Below are 18,517 nucleotides of genomic sequence, written 5' to 3'. Positions count from 1 at the left end.
ATGCTTAAGACACTATGCAGCAGCTTCATGCAAATGCCTTTCACAGGTGAAATGTGGTTGAATCTGGACCACAGCAGAGGTGGGCTGCATATAAAATTCAGAAGATTTTATTCGTACAGTCCCCTGTACAGTCCCCTGTCTGCCTTTGGGGCTACCACAGAGCCAGCTATAGCTGAATAAGCCTGAGTGCCTGAAATATGATAGTAACTGGCTGTAATGGGAGTTCAGCTGACAGGCCACGTTACAAGACAGACCTGCCCTACTTCCCTCACCTAGGATGGATGTCACTAAGGCTGCATCGGTCCAAACCACTTTCTGCACCAATCACAGCTACACAGAACTGAAGTGCCTGAATGTAACAAAAACCAGCATGACAATCACATTTTCAAGCATGTGATGTATGGGTATGCTTAAGACTTATACTTTTAATTTCACTAGTCATAGAATCACAGAATCATCGAAGACACGAAGTTCTTTGTATTAAATCCATATGAGCCACTTGCCACTCCAAAGCCAGATTGCCATGGCTAATATCAAACAGCTCTATTTCAAGCAACACTTTGTTTATTTATTAAACATGTAGACCTCCCTTCATCCGTAGATCTCGGGCGGCTCACAACATAAAAAAATACAATATAAAAAAGCGACAAAATGTATAATAAGAACAAGAACAAAAATAAACCAATAATCCTCCTTCCCACAACACATTTAAAAGTGTATTGGATGTTTATCAGCCCAAGGCCTGGCAGAAGAGGAACGCTTTTGACTGGCACCTAAAGGTGTATACTGCAGGCGCCAGCACATAAACGGTACCTGAAAATGAAGTTAGCATAAAGACTTGCAATGCTAAGTTGAAAGTATTTTCAAACTAAGATTTGGCTATTTGGGGTAAAATTGGTCAAACGTGAACTTTGATCTTTTCTATCACAAAGCAAGCGAAAATAGGCTATTAGTACTACGTATATAGATTAAATCAATGGTTCCACAGGCTTATCAGAGATTCTTTAATCAGAAGATCAGCAATGACAGGTCAGTTTGCTTAAATAAATAACTTGCCCACTACTGCCAATCTTCCCCTCTAACGTGCAGACACAGAACCCTCTGCTAAGAAGTATTCTCTGTTTGCAGGAAACTATGATGAAGCCCAACAGCCCTAACCAATGCTCTTGAAGAACAGATTGTTAACACCAAACACGCCCCAGAATCTTTTGCAAACCAACAGTGGCTCCCTAGTAGACATGTTGACATTGAAATGGTAGAAAACTTGAAAACTCTTGGCTAAGGCAACTTCTGGCATCACTGCAGTATATGTTAGCTCCATTTCTACCCTTGATAAATTTTAGCAGCCTTAAGATCACTTTGCAAGACATTACAGAAAGAGGCGCAGGTTCTGCAGTGTATATATGGAGAAAAATCACACACATAATGTTCCCAAACATTATAGAGAAGAAGCAGATATGTACAAAAGTTAACACATACCAGCTTCTGTTATGTGAAGCAGATGTCAGTATATTTAAATAAGATCTCTCTTAGGTGTAAAGTTTGGCTATGACCTAGCAAAAAGCTTCTTAAGTGTCAGTAATGTCTTCCGCACAGTAAATACCTTTGTGAAACAGGTCATCACAGGTTAGAAGCAAAATAGAGCTTCTGAATCAGGGGTAACAGAAAGCCTGAATTACAGTTTTAGGCTGCAGCTAAGCAAAAGAGCAGGGACCAAAGATGTTGTAACGGCATCTTCCAATGCCCTCCCCCCAGGCTCTGCTGGCAGAGTGGAAGTGAATGCCATCCACTTCCAAGCTTTTTAAAAATGTGACTTTTGTCATTTCCCTCCCACTGTTTTCAAAGAGAGGGAGAGGTTCAGACACACTCAGAAACACGTCTAGCTTTCCCCTGGGTTTGGGGGTTTAGTAAGAGACCAGGATAACTTAGGATCTTTTGGATATCAGCAACTTCCCAGAATCCCCCCTATTAGGTCCTTTCCATGTCAAAGCTCTCATCAGTTGGGCCAGGGCATCAGAGAGGAGGCTCAGACATCTGCTCTCCCCACCTGACATCAGGTAGAGCTAATCCATCCTTCAGCCCCTGAGACACCGTCCCAGGACTGTAGGAATGCACAGAAAGATACTATGAAAATATAATCAGATAACAAGGAGATATATATATATGGATAACTTCCAAGGATAAGCAGACATATAAAGTTGAACACTGCTAGGAAATGGGTATAAAAATACATTTGGAGTCTAGATTTAAAAGTGTAGCTTTACCTTTAGAGCACACATTTTCACACACCATTACATTTATTAAATAAAACAGCAAGCATTTTAACTAGAAATACCAATTCTTGTAGAAAGATTTAGGGCAATTTATGTGGAGCATATGAAAATCTAGAGCCCGCTTGTAATTAGTTATGAAGATGTATCTATTTATCACCTAATCACATTCCCACAGCATTTACAAAACTGAAATTCCAACATGATAAAGTGATTTTAACAAATCCAAGTTAAACTGAACTTCAAGCCACAAAAGTGTGTTTCTTCAATTACACCCCATCACTAGAAGCACAGACCTCAAGTTCACAACACACTAGCCTGAAGTAAATCATGTTTGCATCACATTTACTAACACATTATCTCCCTTTTTTTGACAGTGCACCCATCCCAGAATAGCAGAGCCACTCAAAATAATTTCTGAAACAAAATTGTTTAGTTATCAATAGCACTATAGATAGTTCATCTCAACTACGGATTTGATCACCTCTCCTATCGCTTCCATCAAAGGAGGTCTTAAAACTATTTACTATGTGAGAACATTTGGCTAAATTGCTGGACATGAACTTCCTTAATGGCAAAATCAAGAAGCACTCTGAGAAGCATCAAATAGTGGAGTGGAGAATTCAGAAACAAACAAAAACAATACTTCTTTACAACAAATAACACTCTGCTCCGATGTGGGCAAGCTTCAAGTTAGTTACTTGCTGATACCAAGCCCAGACTTCTGCAGATCAACTTGGGAGACTCACAACTATGCGGTAACCTTAAATTGTGCCAGGGCGAAATCCCCAATAAAACACAGCAAACCACGCTTTTTCCCTTTTTCTTTCCTTACACCATCAAACCCATGTGGCAGCCTTCCAGTTTAAACTACACTTGGGCTATGGGAACCACCATAGTACAAGCAAGGCGCCGGTGTGAACCAGCCCTTAGTCACCACACAAGCAGAGACTACTCCTTGGCACAACTTGGGGGCGGGGAGGTGGGTTGAGAAAGCAGAGAAAATCAATGGTAGCTTTTCAATGCGAGGGATTTAAATCCTTTTTAAAAGAGAGTGTGTGTGTGTGTGTAAAGGGAGTTACACATTTCTGAAGGATCTAAGGACCCCTTCCACTTTTGGAGGGGTGGGTGGGTGGGGAGGCAAATCGCCATGGGGAAGAAGACTTATTATTATTATCAAAACCAGCTTATGATTTGTGGGGAGGAGGGCTACAATTACCGGGAGTGGGGCAGGAGGAGAAAGTCTCCAACTCCGGATCAGGAAGACCACCACCACCACCCTTTCCCTGGAGGGCATTTGCTGCAGTCGCAGAAAGTTAAGGACGCGCGTACCCTTCAAACCCACCTCCCCAATTCCCTCTCCTTTTTCCTTTTCTTAAACCAACACCTTCCTTGACATAGTCAAACCCACCCCCACAAAAAAACCCCCAAACCCACAAAATCCCAGCGAGGAGGGAGCAGGAGGTTCTGGCCCTCCACACCTCTGGCACATCCACCTGCCCCCCTCTCCCCACCTGCCCCCCTCCCCAATAACAACCCCCTTCCCGTCGAGGGAAGCAGGGGGCGGCCCCGGCACCCCAGGCATGTTTTTGGGGGTGAGGGGGCGGGGGGTGGTCTCCCCTCACGGCCGCCCCCCAAAACACCTTTGGCCCACAGGCGTGAGGGAGGGAGGGAGGGAGGCAGCCCTCGGCGGGGGCCTCCTCCGCCGTAACTCCGGGCAGGGAAAGGGGGCGAGAAGGGGGAGAAGACACTGACCTGGCTGGGGGGAGAAGGAGGAAGAGGAGGAGGAGGAGGAAGCAGCGGCAGCGGCAGCAGCAGCAGCAGCAACGAGGACGGCGCCGGCCACGCGGGTGGGGTGGTGGGGGAGGGAGCCCGCTCCCCTCAGACACACTCGCCGGTGGGGGATATATTTATTTTTTATTTTTTAATATATATATATATGCAGATATGGAGACAGACGTGTGTATATGTGTATCTATATCTATATATATATATAAACAGAACCCGGAGAAGGTTAGAATGGGGGTGGGGGGGAATTATTCCGGTCGGGAGTTAGTACAACAAAGAGGCGGAAATAGCCGAGCCGAGCCGAGCGCGGCCGAGCGGGGGCGCCGCGAGCCCCGGAGCATGCGCGCTCGGGCCCGGACCCAGCGCGCGCCGCCTCGCCACCAGCAGCGGCAGCGGCAGCGGCGGCAGCAGCGCGGCTGGTGCCGGTCGGCGGCCAAGTCCCTCAGACCTTTGGCAAAGGGAACCTTCGGCAGGGGGGAAAGGGGGCGGGGCCTGGCAGGGGCTGGCCACGCCCACGTGAGGGGAGGGGGAGTGTCGGAGGGCGCGAGGACCTTTAACGCACACGCCCCCCCTCCCCACGCACGCACGCGGGCGCGCGCGCGCACCTTCCGTTCCCATGGCGACGGGCTGCTGCTTCTGGGCCCAGGTGGCGGCTCGCGCCCTGATCGAAGTGGGGCTCCCCCCCACACCCCCCATATTCACGACACCCGCTTTTCCACGCTTGCAAGAACGCCATACAGCGATGTTAAAGCGGCAGCCGCTGTTGCCCTGTTGCCTTCGCTAGCGCGTCAGCAAAATGTTTTGGATAAAATAAGAAATGGAAGTAAGGTAACAAATTGCTGCACATAACTATTTGGTTGGGAACGCAGGGAAGGGTGATGTGAGGAAGTCCAAAGTTTATGGAAAGTTTATGGAAATTTGATTTATGAATATTTGTACTCTATTTGTATTTTTTTTTCTTTTTTCTATATTTCTACTTCTTTTTATAATCTTATAGTGATTCTTTTTCTGTTTTTTATGTGTTACTTTGCTATTTGGCTGTTTAAAAAATTTCAATAAATATTTTATAAAAAAAAAAAAAAGCAAAATGTTTTGGAAACTCTTAATAAAATAAAATAAAAATTCCGTCACGCTTAGCGAGGTCTTGGGTGTATAATATAATAGGACTTAGGGCAGAGCTTCCCAAGTTTTTCGTCTCCGCGACACTTTTTAGTCATGCACCATTTGGCCACACAGTAATTCAGTATTACTAACAGATCGGAGGTTAAGCTAATATCCCTTATAAAAGCGACGCGCCTACACACTGCAGGTGACACAGGAGTCTGTCACCACGCACAGTTTGGAAAGCTCCAATTTAGGGGCTTACAGAGCGATTGCATCCCCACACCAAGATGAATTGCTGTTTGAGTCCCACCCAAGTTCATACATTTTCTGGCTACTTGTCTGTGACTACACATAGAACTACAGTGGTACCTCGGGTTACATAAGCTTCAGGTTACATATGCTTCAGGTTACAGACTCCACTAAGCCAGAAACAGTACCTCCGGTTAAGAACTTTGCTTCAGGATGAGAACAGAAATTGTGCTCCGGCGGCAGCGGGAGGCCCCATTAGCTAAAGTGGTGCTTCAGGTTAAGAACAGTTTCAGGTTAAGTACGGACCTCCGGAACGAATTAAGTACTTAACCCAAGGTACCACTGTATAGAATTGTAGAGTTGGAAGGGACCCTGGGGGTCATCTAGTGCAGCCCCCAGAAATGCAGGAATATCAGCAACGGCACCCCTGACAGATGGCCATCCCACCTCTGCTTAAAAATGTCCAAGGAAGGAGACTCCGCAACCTCCAAAAGGAGACCATTCCACTCTCGAGCAGCTCTTACTGTTATAAAGTTCTTCCTGGTGTTGAGTCGGCATCTCCTTCCTTGGAGCTTGAAGCCACTAGTTTGGGTCCTACCCTACAGAGCAGGAGAAAACAAGGTTGCTCCATCTTCTATGTGGCAGCTCTTGAGATATTTGAAGATGGCTATCATATCTCCTCTTCTCCAAGCTAAACATACGCAGCTCCTTCAACCGTTCTTCATATGGCTTGGTTTCCAAGCACTGCTGTAGTAACGTCTGGGAAAGAGCCACATGGAATGGAACTGATTCCATGTGTCCTCCATGTGTGGCGAGTTGTGTCCCCTCTCCCCTGCCACTGCTGCATCTCTATTCACTATCTGTCGTGGCAGTGGGTTAATCCTCTGCCAAGCACTCAATACCACCCACTGCTGCTGCTGGCATCCATCTGCCTTGGGGAGGGTTGCCATACACCCAAGATTTCAAGGGTGAAATTAGCGTACGGTGGGAATTTTGAAAAATCATCAAAATGTTTTTGAAGGAAGAAGTGTGTACAGTGGTACCTCTGGCTGCGAACGGGATCCGTTCTGGAGGCCCGTTCGCAACATGAGCAGAACGCAACCCGCATCTGCGCGTGTGCAGGTCACTATTTGCTGCTTCTGCGCATGTGCGTGACGTCATTTTGAGCGTCTGCGCATGCGTGAGCAGCGAAACCCTGAAGTAACCCTCTCCGGTACTTCCGGGTCACCGCGGGACACAACCTGAAAACGCTGAGCCTGAAGCAAATGTAGCATGAGGTATGGCTGTATTTGATTATCATTTGATTATTCTCAATATTTATTTGATTATTCTCCCCGAAAAGGCTCAACAGCTGCACTGAAAGTATAAATTGTTCCACCAAGCTAAGGCTCCCCTTGGAGCTCCTGTGTGATTGGAGACTATGACTAGATTTGGCGGGGGGGGCAGGGAGAAAACGTCCCCGGATGTGCCTGCAAGTCTGGTTGTGTGGTTAGAGCATGAGCCTCTTAATCTTAGGGTTGTGGGTTCAAACCCCACATTGGGCGAAAGATTCCTGCATTTCAGGGGGTTGGACTAGATGACCCTCGTAGTCCCTTCCAACTCTACAGTTCTGTGATTCTCTGATAGCTCCCTTTCCTTTGCCTCCAGTGTGATTGCATCTGCTACACCACACAGGCTAGGCGTACAAGAAGTGAGGGGATTCATTTTCCCGCCTCGCCCTGGCAGGGATCCAACTTCCCTCACCTGCTTTTCAAACCTTTGGCTTACAGAGTGAGTCACTTGAGGTTGCTGCTGTCAGTGGGTGTTTTGCAGCTCCTGTTTCTTGCCTGTCCTGGCCTTTCCCTCGAGCTGGTTGGCAAAAGGGACTTTCCCTCCCTTGGTCCCCTCTTGAACCCTCCTCCCAGGAGGAGCGCTTTGTGTGCTCCGACCTGGGGAGCCATATGGGTGCTGTGTTATGTAGGCTCCCATTCCTTCCTTTTGGGTGCGTGGGGTCATAAAAAGTGGTTGTGGGTAGCGTGAAGTAAAGGTAAAGGGACCCCTGACAATTAAGTCCAGTCGCGAACGACTCTGGAGTTGCAGCGCGCGTTTGTCCGCTTCCGCAGACAGTTTTTCTGGGTCATGTGGCCAGCATGACTAAGCTGCTTCTGGCGAAACCAGAGCAGCACACGAAAACGCCATTTATCTTCCCGCCGGAGCAGTACCTATTTATCTATTTGCACTGCATGCTTTCGAACTGCTAGGTTGGCAGGAGCTGGGACCAAACAATGGGAGCTCACCCCATCGCGAGGATTTGAACCGCCAACCTTTCAATCGGCAAAGCCAAGCGGCACAATGCTTTAACCCACAGTGCCACCTGCGTCCCTGTCAGTAGCATAAAGGGGTTCAAACTCCAACCTTTAGGATTCCTGGATGTTGACAATACTGGGTCACCACTGGCTCTGGTATTAGTGAATTTGGGGCACTGGTCTCATTTTTTACATTTATTTTCCACATTTTTATTTTTTACATGTTGTGATGTGTCGTCAGTCTTACGAGTTCATTCAACCCCTCTTTTTATGAGCAGCATCCTTGACAGAGTTCCAGAAAGGTAGACTTTGGTAGCTTCCAGGGGCTCAGGGATGTTTGTGCCTGAGTTTTCCTGCATTGCATTTTCCCCCTTCACTTCCAGGGCTGGGCAGGTATAGCCTACATAAGCTGCGTCTCCCATCCACTGGGGAAAATAAAATTAAATAATTATTATATAGGATGGCTTGGAAAGGACACACACTTACCCTGGCCGTACTTTCCTGGGAGTAAGTGCTGAGATAGACTTACTTCTGAGCAGACAAACAGAGGATCGCACTGTAAAGCATGTATACCCTGCCTTTTCAACAACTGCTCAAGAAGGCAGCTTGGAAAACCATAAAAACGTACATAACTTTTAAAAAATCGTAAAAGCAATGGCAGTAATGCAGCAGCATCAAATTTTAATTTTAACATTGATTCACGATGTCGAATCAAGACCTATGTACTACGTATTTGCCTGTTTCTTTTTTTAAGTGGTTAATATGGCCTGCGCCGATAGTAATGTTGCTGCATTAGTGAGCTATTTTCCAGTTGTGTGTTTAATAATTGAAATAGTGTGACACACAAATCATTTCACTAGAGTCACAATATACTCCTTGATATTCTGTTTGATAATCCCATTTAACCCTGTTATACCTGCAATAGACTTCAGCATGTTGTGGTGGAGAGCCAGTGTAATTTGAATTTTATCTTCACAACAAGCCAGAGAGGTAGAGTCGGATGGAAGGCAGCAATGTGTCTTCTGTGGGGATTTGAATTCAGGTCTCCCTAGTCTAAGTCTAGCTTGCTGTTTCATTAAGCCACACAGGCTATCCTAAAGGTAAAGGTAAAGGTACCCCTGCCCATACGGGCCAGTCTTGACAGACTCTGGGGTTGTGCGCCCATCTCACTTAAGAGGCCAGGGGCCAGCGCTGTTCGGAGACACTTCCGGGTCACGTGGCCAGCGTGACAAAGCTGCATCTGGCGAGCCAGCACAGCACACGGAAACGCCGTTTACCTTCCTGCCAGTAAGTGGTCCCTATTTATCTACTTGCACCTGGGGGTGCTTTCGAACTGCTAGGTTGGCAGGCGCTGGGACCGAGCAACGGGAGCGCGCACCCCGCCGCGGGGATTCAAACCGCTGACCTTTCGATCGGCAAGCCCTAGGCGCTGAGGCTTTTACCCACAGCGCCACCCGCGTCCCTTTTACAGGCTATCCTAGATAATGTTATATCTCTGCCACCCTTGAGATTTTACTTTGCTGAAGAGTAGAGATATTTAGACTATTTAAAGCTATGGTTTTCCCAGTAGTGATATATGGAAGTGAGAGCTGGACCATAAAGAAGGCTGATCGCTGAAGAATTGATGCTTTTGAATTCTGGTGCTGGAGGAGACTCTTGAGAGTCCCATGGGCTAGAAGAAGATCAAACCTCTCCATTCTGAAGGAAATCAGCCCTGAGTGCTCACTGGAAGGACAGATCCTGAAGCTGAGGCTCCAAGACTTTGGCCACCTCATGAGAAGAGAAGACTCCCTGGGAAAGACCCTGATGTTGGGAAAGATGGAGGGCACAAGGAGAAGGGGACGACAGAGGACGAGATGGTTGGATAGTGTTCTCGAAGCTACCAGCATGAGTTTGACCAAACTGCGGGAGGCAGTGGAAGACAGGAGTGCCTGGCATGCTCTGGTCCATGGGGTCACGAAGAACGACTAAACAACAACAACATTTTCATTGGAGAAAAGTTGGAGGGCATGTGGATGCTGCGAAGGTAGAATTCAGAGGATGGACTCTTTTTGAACGGTGGCGGAAGCTATCATCTTTAAATTGCTTCAGCCTTACCTACAAATGGATCGGGGCAAGGCAGCACGTATTTTAACTATGGATCTCGCTCCCATAGAAGGCAGTGGATGGCGTTAAAGACAATGTGCAGGGAAGACTCTTTAAATATATATTGGCATTCACACTTAGCAGGGAAACATACACATTGCAATTCGTTTTTCTGCACCTAGATACATAGGCCAGATCTTTCTTCTTCTTTTTTTTGTATTAAATTGATAATATGTGCCAAATCCATGTTTCCAACAGCTTTCAACAGAAACGAGCCAGCCTAAATCAAAATGAGGAAGCAAAACAAGAAGCAAGTTAAAAGTAGAAGCAAAGAGCTATGGTGTAGCTGATTAATTCATTACCCTTCCCTATTTCTTCTGCACTTCAGCCTGAACAATTTTATAAAAACGTACGCAGATTGCTGTTCCTTAATATCTTGGGATGATTCAACAGATTGTGCTTGATTGCTGTCTGTGCAAAGGTGACGCAGGAAAGGTCTCTCATGATGTTAAGAGCTTTGACGGTCCTCCTTCATCCTTGCCAATCATGATGTTAAAGGTAAAGGTAAAGGTACCCCTGCCCGTATGGGCCAGTCTTGACAGACTCTGAGGTTGTGCGCCCATCTCACTCAAGAGGCCGGGGGCCAGCGCTGTCCAGAGACACTTCCGGGTCACGTGGCCAGCGTGACAAAGCTGCATCTGGCGAGCCAGAGCCGCACATGGAACGCCGTTTACCTTCCCGCCACTAAGCGGTCCCTATTTATCTACTTGCACCCGGGGGTGCTTTCGAACTGCTAGGTTGGCAGGCACTGGGACCGAGCAGCGGGAGCGCACCCCGCCGCGGGGATTCGAACCGCCGACCTTTCGATCGGCAAGCCCTAGGCGCTGAGGCTTTTACCCACAGCGCCACCCACGTCCCTCAATCGTGATGTTACAGAATGCCAAAACAACAACAACAACAAATATGCTAAGTTAAAATATTGCAAGAGTCTACAGAGCTATCACTACAATTAAGAAAACTTGAAATAGTTTGGACTGGTTTGGATGCCTCAGTGCAGTCCCTCTACAATTCTGTCTGCACCAACCCATTACACAGTTCCAAAGGTGTAGGCATTCTGCTCAGGAGGACAATAGCGAGAGCTGCCGAGTTAATCCCATTCATTTCCTACCTCTCAAGCCTAAACATTCTCATGGAGTTTGTTATGTTCCCAGGTATTTTATTATTGTTATTATTAAGATAAGAAGCCACAGAGAAAGCCGCCATTCACAGCACTTACAGTGCAACTCCTGCATTATACTATTTTCTCGTTGCATTTCTTGCAAAAGCAATTGATCCTGTTATTTCCCTGCTTTTCTCCTTCAGACGGCCAAACACTGAGGGCAGAATGACTCCACAAACTAATCTACGTTTTCCTCCAAGGGTCCTATACAGCCGAGATGCTGAGTTTGTTTGTCTTTTTTCTATTAGTAACTCTCACTTCACAGAATTATAGTTCCCAGGCTTTCCCCGAAAGCAGGGGAGACAATTAAAGCAGTTTAGGCCTGTCCAATAGAGAGTGTAGTAGATATTCTGTGTAGTAGATAAGCCGTTTGACACTATCCCTCATGAATAGTCCTCTCCAGGATAAAATAATTATTTACCCAAGAGGGCAAAACTACCTGCTTCCAATCCCATCACCATCTGGCTTTGATTCTTGCACAGAAGCACACCTGGGAATTGTAACTCACACTGGATCTCCCAACACACATTTAAGACATGAGAAGGAACTCTCCGGGGCTGCTTCCCTGTTAGGATGGTTTTCTAGCAGAAAGTTGCCAAATAATATTTATTAGTTTTCCAAATTTTTAGTGAATCAATACCAAATGACATCAAATTTAATACAATTTTTTCCAAAAAGTTGAGTTCCCACTCTTCATCCCATATGTGTCCCTACTTCCACCCATTGCTGCTTGGTATTACATAAAGGTAAAGGGACCCCTGACCATTAGGTCCAGTTGTGGCCGACGCTGGGGTTGCGGCGCTCATCTCGCTTTATTGGCCAAGGGACCCGGCGTACAGCATCCGGGTCATGTGGCCAGCATGACTAAGCCGCTTGTGGCGAACCAGAGCAACGCACGGAAACGCCGTTTACCTTCCCACTGGAGCGGTACCTATTTATCTACTTGCACTTTGACGTGCTTTTGAATTGCTAGGTTGGCAGGAGCAGGGACTGAGCAACGCGAGTTCACCCCGTCGCGGGGATTCGAACCACCGACCTCCTGATCGGCAAGTCCTAGGCTCTATGGTTTAACCCACAGCGCCACCCGCGTCCCCTGGCAGTGGCGTAGTGTGGGGGTGCAGGGGGGCCGGCTGCACCGGGCGCAACATCTGGGGGGCGTGCTCCACGGGTTAGGGGGTGCAAAATCCATGGGTTGGGGGCGGAAATTACTTGCCTTGCCCCGGGTGCTGACAACCCACGCTATACCACTGTCCCCTGGTATTACATATTTATCTCTAATTCACATTTCATTCCTTATATTCAATTCACCATTATTAATTTTATAATTTTCATTTGTCCTTGCCCCTTATCCATCAGCCATCGATTTATCGCTTCCTGCTCATATATTTACATAACAATATCACATTCCCGTAGAAAACAGAAGATGTTATACTGTACACCCCCCTGCCTATCCACTTTAAGTCATTGCTTATTATTTCTCTATTAATTCTCCTTTCTTTTCATCCTGCGTGTCTGCCATCTGCGTCGATCTTGTCCACCGCCCTTCACTTCTCAAGTAGTTGTTCATCTCCACTTTTACCCGTCCACATTCCGCACAGCCAGTGTCCATTTCCTGTCCAGTTCCAAATTGTTTTGCAAGTCCTGTTCTCTCCGCAGTGTCTGTGCTCTATTATCTGCCGTAAGATTATTTCTCAAGGACAGCCATCTGCTATTAGCTCTAAACAAGCAGAGCTCTCTTCTTGTAACCCAACAAACCCTCGTTGCAGAAACCAGCCCACAAAGCCCATTGGGGAGGAAGACCATCATTCCACGAAGACTTTAAAGTACTAACAAGGTCCCTTCCTGGCAGAAAGTTTTATTCATTCTCCCAAGGATGTTTTGTCAGCTTCGGAACCAGGTCCTAACTTGTTGGCACTGTGCCCAGGGCCGGATTTAGGTTTGATGAGGCCCTAAGCTACTGAAGGTAATCGGGCCCTTTATATGTCCAGCTGTCCTTTGTCAACAACTATTTGTCACTGTTTTTTGTGTTGAATATATGCTATATGGTAATTTATGGACCTAATAGGTATCTAAAGCCATTTGCACATAATAAATAGGAGCCTACACAACACAAAACACTGTTGCTGTATGCAGGTTTTATTTCATTTGTTTTTTATCTTATATTTTGGAAATGTACATCCAGTTTTTTTCCTTTAAATTTTTTTGGTGGCCCCCCAGAGAGTAGGGCCCTGAGCTATAGCTTGTTTAAAGGTAAAGGTAAAGGGACCCCTGACCATAAGATCCAGTCGTGACTGACTCTGGGGTTGCGGCGCTCATCTCGCTTTATTGGCTGAGGGAGCTGGAGTACAGCTTCCGGGTCATGTGGCCACCATGACTAAGCCGCTTCTGGCTAACCAGAGCAGTGCACGGAAACACCGTTTACCTTCCCGCCGGAGCGGTACCTATTTATCTACTTGCACTTTGACGTGCTTTCGAACTGCTATGTTGGCAGGAGCAGGGACCGAGCAACGGGAGCTCACCCTGTTGCGGGGATTCGAACCGCCGACCTTCTGATCGGCAAGTCCTAGGCTCTGTGGTTTTAGCTTATACGTAAATCCAACACTGACTCTGCCGTTCAGATGGAGTCACAGCTGGTTGGAAAACCTTAAGAAGAGCCTACTGGATCAGGCCATGGGCGCATTTAATCTAGTATCCTCTTCTCACAGTGGCCAACCAGATGTCTGTGAGAAGCCCACAAACAAGATGTGAGCCTTGCCGTAGCTTTTATATATTCCTTTTTATATATTCCTCTACAAAGCAGAGAAGCAGGAGGAACACAGCAGAGCAACAGCAGGCAAGAGGGCAGGTCTGATTCTCTGCCACAGCCAAGCTCAGAAACCCTCCTGGTTTTATCCAGGAACGTCACAACTTCCAGCCTCCCATCTCCTGATGGCTTTGTGTCTCGTGGCCCCGTACGGTAAGCCCTGGCGAATGTGGTTGCTCAACCCAATGCACTACTAGATTGTTGTTGTTGTTTTGCGGTTATACTTTTGTGGTTGCGATTGTCAGCGATGATTAATATCTCACACCTAGTTTCAGGGTAGGCTGGGCTTTTGTATCGTTTGCTCAAATAGGGACACTCCCTCCTTTCTTCCCTTGGAAACCTAACCCACAGACTCGTGGCAGGCTGGGACAGAGGCTCATTATGCCTCTGCGGTGATTTTTCTGTTTCGTTTTGCTTTTTAAATCTGTTTTGTTTACAAAATGTACAGGTAGAGAAGGAACAATAGGGGAACGGCAGTGAGGGCGAGCAGGGCTGGTCCCATGTGAAGAATTCATAGAAATAGAAAAAGTATTGGAAGACGCAAGATTTACCCACTCTGGAAGAATGGCAGATGAAGGTGATGGACTATATGGAACTGGCGGAAATGACTGGCAGAATCCGAGACCAGGGAGAAGAGTCGGTGGAAGAAGATTGGAAGAAATTTAAAGACTATTTACAGAAACACTGCAAAATTAATGAATGTTAGAATGATGTTGGATTGAAGTTAAGCGGTTTTTAGTAGTAATGTTATAAAGGAATATATAAAATGGTTTGTTAATAGGTGATAATATAAAGCTATAATATATTAAGATAAAAGATTAAGATAAAATCAAAGAGGGAAAGGATTTGCTGAACTAATTAATTGAACTGGAATACAAAAAAAGGAGGTGCGAGGAGGTCAGGGAAACAAGCAAATGAAAGATAAGATTTGGAAAAAATGATATGTTTTTAACTGTTTTTACTTTGTATTTTCTTTTTTTGTTTTTTTCCCCTTATTTTTGTAAAATGTTGAAACCTTAATAAATATCTTTTTTTTTAAAAAGAATTCATAGAAATCCTAAGGGGCAAAGAAACCTATTAGATCACATGTCAGCAGCAAGAAGAGGCCTGCATGGCAAACCCCCCCCCCCAAAAATGTCCCCAATGCAGCCGCTTTCCGAGTAGCTGTCAAGCAAAATACAAAAGATGCGGAAAATAAAATTGAGCAGAACAGAACCAGCAACAGAGGATAAGACTGGCAGCTCTGAGAAGCACAAGACAGAAAGACAGATAGATAGGAAGGAAGCGTTGAAAAGCCTGAGAAAATATGCAGTGTCAAAAATTCCGTAAGGCATCATAGGTAAGCCTCTGTGGGGAGTGCATTCCATTACTAGGGGAGCCACCACCAAACAGACCCTTTCTCTTGTAGCTACTTGCCAACTCAAATTATATACTGTGTGCTAATTCATTCATAGCTTTAAGGCCTCATCATCAAAGGTTCTCAGAGCAGTTTGCAAATATAGTTTCTAAGACAGTCCGTGCCCTCAGGCTGGCTGTCTAAAAATACATCACACGGGGGGGGGGGGGGCTAGAGTTTAAATGGCACAAAAACATGCCTCTTATGATATGGATGACTGGTCTGTTGCAGTTTTTAGGTGTGTGTTCCCCCACCCCCACCCCTAAATGCTTTGCCTCTGATCAGCATAATGCACATGTAAAGTACAGTGGTACCTCAGGTTAAGAACTTAATTGATTGCAGAGGTCCATTCTTAACCTGAAACTGTTCTTAACCTGAAGCACCACTTTAGCTAATGGGGTCTCCCGCTGCCGCCGCACGATTTCTGTTCTCATCCTGAAGCAAAGTTCTTAACCCGAGGTATTATTTCTGGGTTAGCAGAGTCTGTAACCTGAAGCGTCTCTAACCCGAGGTACCACTGTAAATCCATCATTGATTCATTCAAGCTGATAATTATCTTTTCAGAGAGCTGTTTTCCCTTAACCCAGTCCTGTCAAGTTTTTTGCTTCTCCTGGGCAGATTATTCAGAGCAACCCGAGCAGCGAACATGCAGGAAGGATAATAGAAGGGGGACATCTCTGCATCTGCAATGTGCTCATGGGCAAAGGCACAGGGCACCAAGGCCGGCCCACCCATGAGGCAAAGTGAAAGAACTGCCTCAGGCGGCAGGATCTACTGGGGCAGCAGATCAAGAGGCGGATCTTTATTCTTTCCTTGTTCCTGATGTAGATCTTCAACCATCCCTTCTTCCTTGAAAGGGAGGAGGGGGCACCATTTTGTGATTTGTCTCAGGTGCCAAAATATCTTCAACCGGCCCAGTGAAGTGGGTAGGCTTGTGCAGATGTTTCTCCACTGAGTGCTGGAACATCCAAGCAGACACTGGACAAATTGAAAAGGTCAAGAGGCTCCCTAATTTATTAGAGTAAACTCTGTAAGAAGGCTGTTTGTGATTGAAACAGGAATGTTGCCATGGTACATTCTGTGGAATTGCAAAGGGTGCCAAATTTTATATCCTGTATTTTTTGCTCTATAAGACTCACTTTTTCCCTCCTAAAAAAGTAAGGGGAAATGTGTGTGCGTCTTATGGAGCGAATGCAGGCTGCGCAGCTATCCCAGAAGCCAGAACAGCAAGAGGGATCGCTGCTTTCGCTGCGCAGCGATCCCTCTTGCTGTTCTGGCTTCTGAGATTCAGAATATTTTTTTTCTTGTTATCCTCCTCCAAAAACTAGGTGCGTCTTATGGTCTTAAAGAGCGAAAGATACGGCAGTTGTGAGCTCTTGGCAGCATCAATTTGCTCCTGGCCACTTGAATTCCATTGGGCAGATGGGCTTTGGTGTTTCTGAAACATCTGTCACCTGTCAGACTATGGGGTGTATGGTGTATATTTGTGTGGTGAAGTGCTGCTGCTGTCACAGTGAGAAGCTTCCTGTCCTTCTTGCACTGCTGCACAAAGGTGTGTGGGTTTTTCCGCCTTCTCGCCTCACCTCCCCCTCGCTCTGGATGCTTCAAGCACTAAAATGTAGTAATTTTTAATGCGACTTTTGTGGTAAAGTGAATTTTTTTCAGTGTGGGGTTGCCAATACAGTTCCTTGCCAAGGGCGCAACCCTAGGTACTCCAGTGGAGTCTTCCAATTTTATGGCCGTTTCGTCACTAGAAGTGCCTGACTCCTTTAGACTGCTGGCGTTTTATAAAGCAGGCATCTACCTACCAAGCTATGTAGTAAGGCTTGCCTAAAATCCAGAAGTCACGGTAATAGATTTTGTAAGGAGCCTGGGAACTCTTCAATTAAGGATCCATTACAGGCGCCTTCATTAGTCAACATCTGAACTGAAGTTTTTCCTTCTTTCAGTGCATTTCTATTGATGGCTTTCTGATTGATGCAGACATAGCTTTCCTTGCTGGTAAAGAGTTACCGCTTTGGTTTAATGACCAAAATGGCTTTAATTGGAGGCTTATGAGAGAGAGAGAGAGAGAGAGAGAGAGAGAGAGAGAGAGAGTCAATTGTCTTCTCTGAAAGTTGCAGCACGGTCCCCAAGCCTGACTATTTGAAGATCTGATCAATTAGGTAGATACTTTCCAAAGGCAGGAATAGCACCGTACCACTGCTACTGGCAATAAGAACACTCATTGAGTGCTGGGGAATAGGCAACTCTATATTCAGGTACCTGCCCACCTAGCAGTTCGAAAGCATGCCAAGTACAAGTAGATAAATAGGTACCACTCCAACGGGAAGGTAAATGGCGTTTCCGTGTGCTGCTCTGGTTCACCAGAAGCGGCTTAGTCATGCTGGCCACATGACCTGGAAGCTGTACGCCGGCTCCCTCGGCCAATAAAGCAAGATGAGCACCGCAACCCCAGAGTCGGTCACGACTGGACCTAATGGTCAGGGGTCCCTTTACCTTTACCTTTACCTTTTATATTCAGGTAGGGACCCGGAGGGTCATCTAGTCCAGCCCCCTGCAATGCAGGAATCTCAACCAAACATCCATGTCAGGTGGCCATCTAACCTCTGTTCACAAACCTCCAAGGAAGGAAAGTCCACAACCTCCCGAGGGAGACCATTCCACTGCTGAACAGCTCTTACTGCCAGAAACTTCTTGCTGCTGTTTAGTCGGAATTTCCTTTCTTGTAATTTGAATCCATTGGATCAAGTCCTACCCTCCAGAGCAGGAGAAAACAAGCTTGCTTGCTTGCTTCTACCCCTCATGCCTGCTCAGATTTCCACCACCTCTCTCTTATAATAATAATATTTTTTCATTTATACCCCGCCCTTCCCGGTTCAGAAAACAGGGCGCAGGGCAGCTAACAACAAATTTAAAACACTTAATTGATGCAACAAAAAACAGCTTAAAATACAGTATGAAACATGAATAACAATAAATTCCAAATTCAAAAATCAATTTCGGGGGGAAATCCATCCAATAAACATTAGATGCTCACCGGGGCTAGCTGGCTAAATTTGTCCTATTTGGGCCAGCGAGAAGACCAGGGGAGAATTAGCTGTGGGATCCCAGAGCGGGTAATCTTCATAAAAAGGGGAGGGGGAGGGAAGGAAGGGGAATAAAAGATCAGGCTAAGTTCAAATTGAAAGCCAGGTGGATTAGCTCTGTCTTACAGGCCCTGCAGGAGGAAGTTAAATCCTGCGGTGCCCTGGTCTCATGGGACAGAGCATTCCACCAGGTCGGAGCCATCACTCTTAGTCTCTTCCCCTTTTCCCC

General features: G+C 46.3%; 1 protein-coding gene across 7 annotated transcripts in view; it reads right to left on the bottom strand.

Moving 5' to 3' along the window:
- PCGF3 (polycomb group ring finger 3) overlaps positions 1 to 4,412 on the bottom strand; it is a 56,556-nt gene extending 52,144 nt beyond the window's left edge. For all 7 annotated transcript variants that reach the window (XM_077921452.1, XM_077921459.1, XM_077921454.1 and 4 more), the window contains exon 1: positions 4,026 to 4,412. The gene's annotated coding sequence lies outside the window, so the exon portion shown is untranslated. The remainder of the gene's footprint in view (positions 1 to 4,025) is intronic.
- Between the last annotated feature and the right edge of the window lie 14,105 nt (positions 4,413 to 18,517).

The sequence above is a fragment of the Podarcis muralis genome, chromosome 17, assembly GCF_964188315.1.
Source record: "Podarcis muralis chromosome 17, rPodMur119.hap1.1, whole genome shotgun sequence".
NCBI lineage: Eukaryota > Metazoa > Chordata > Lepidosauria > Squamata > Lacertidae > Podarcis > Podarcis muralis.
Note: the sequence above shows the minus strand (reverse complement) of the source record. Positions and strands in the feature narration are given on the sequence as shown.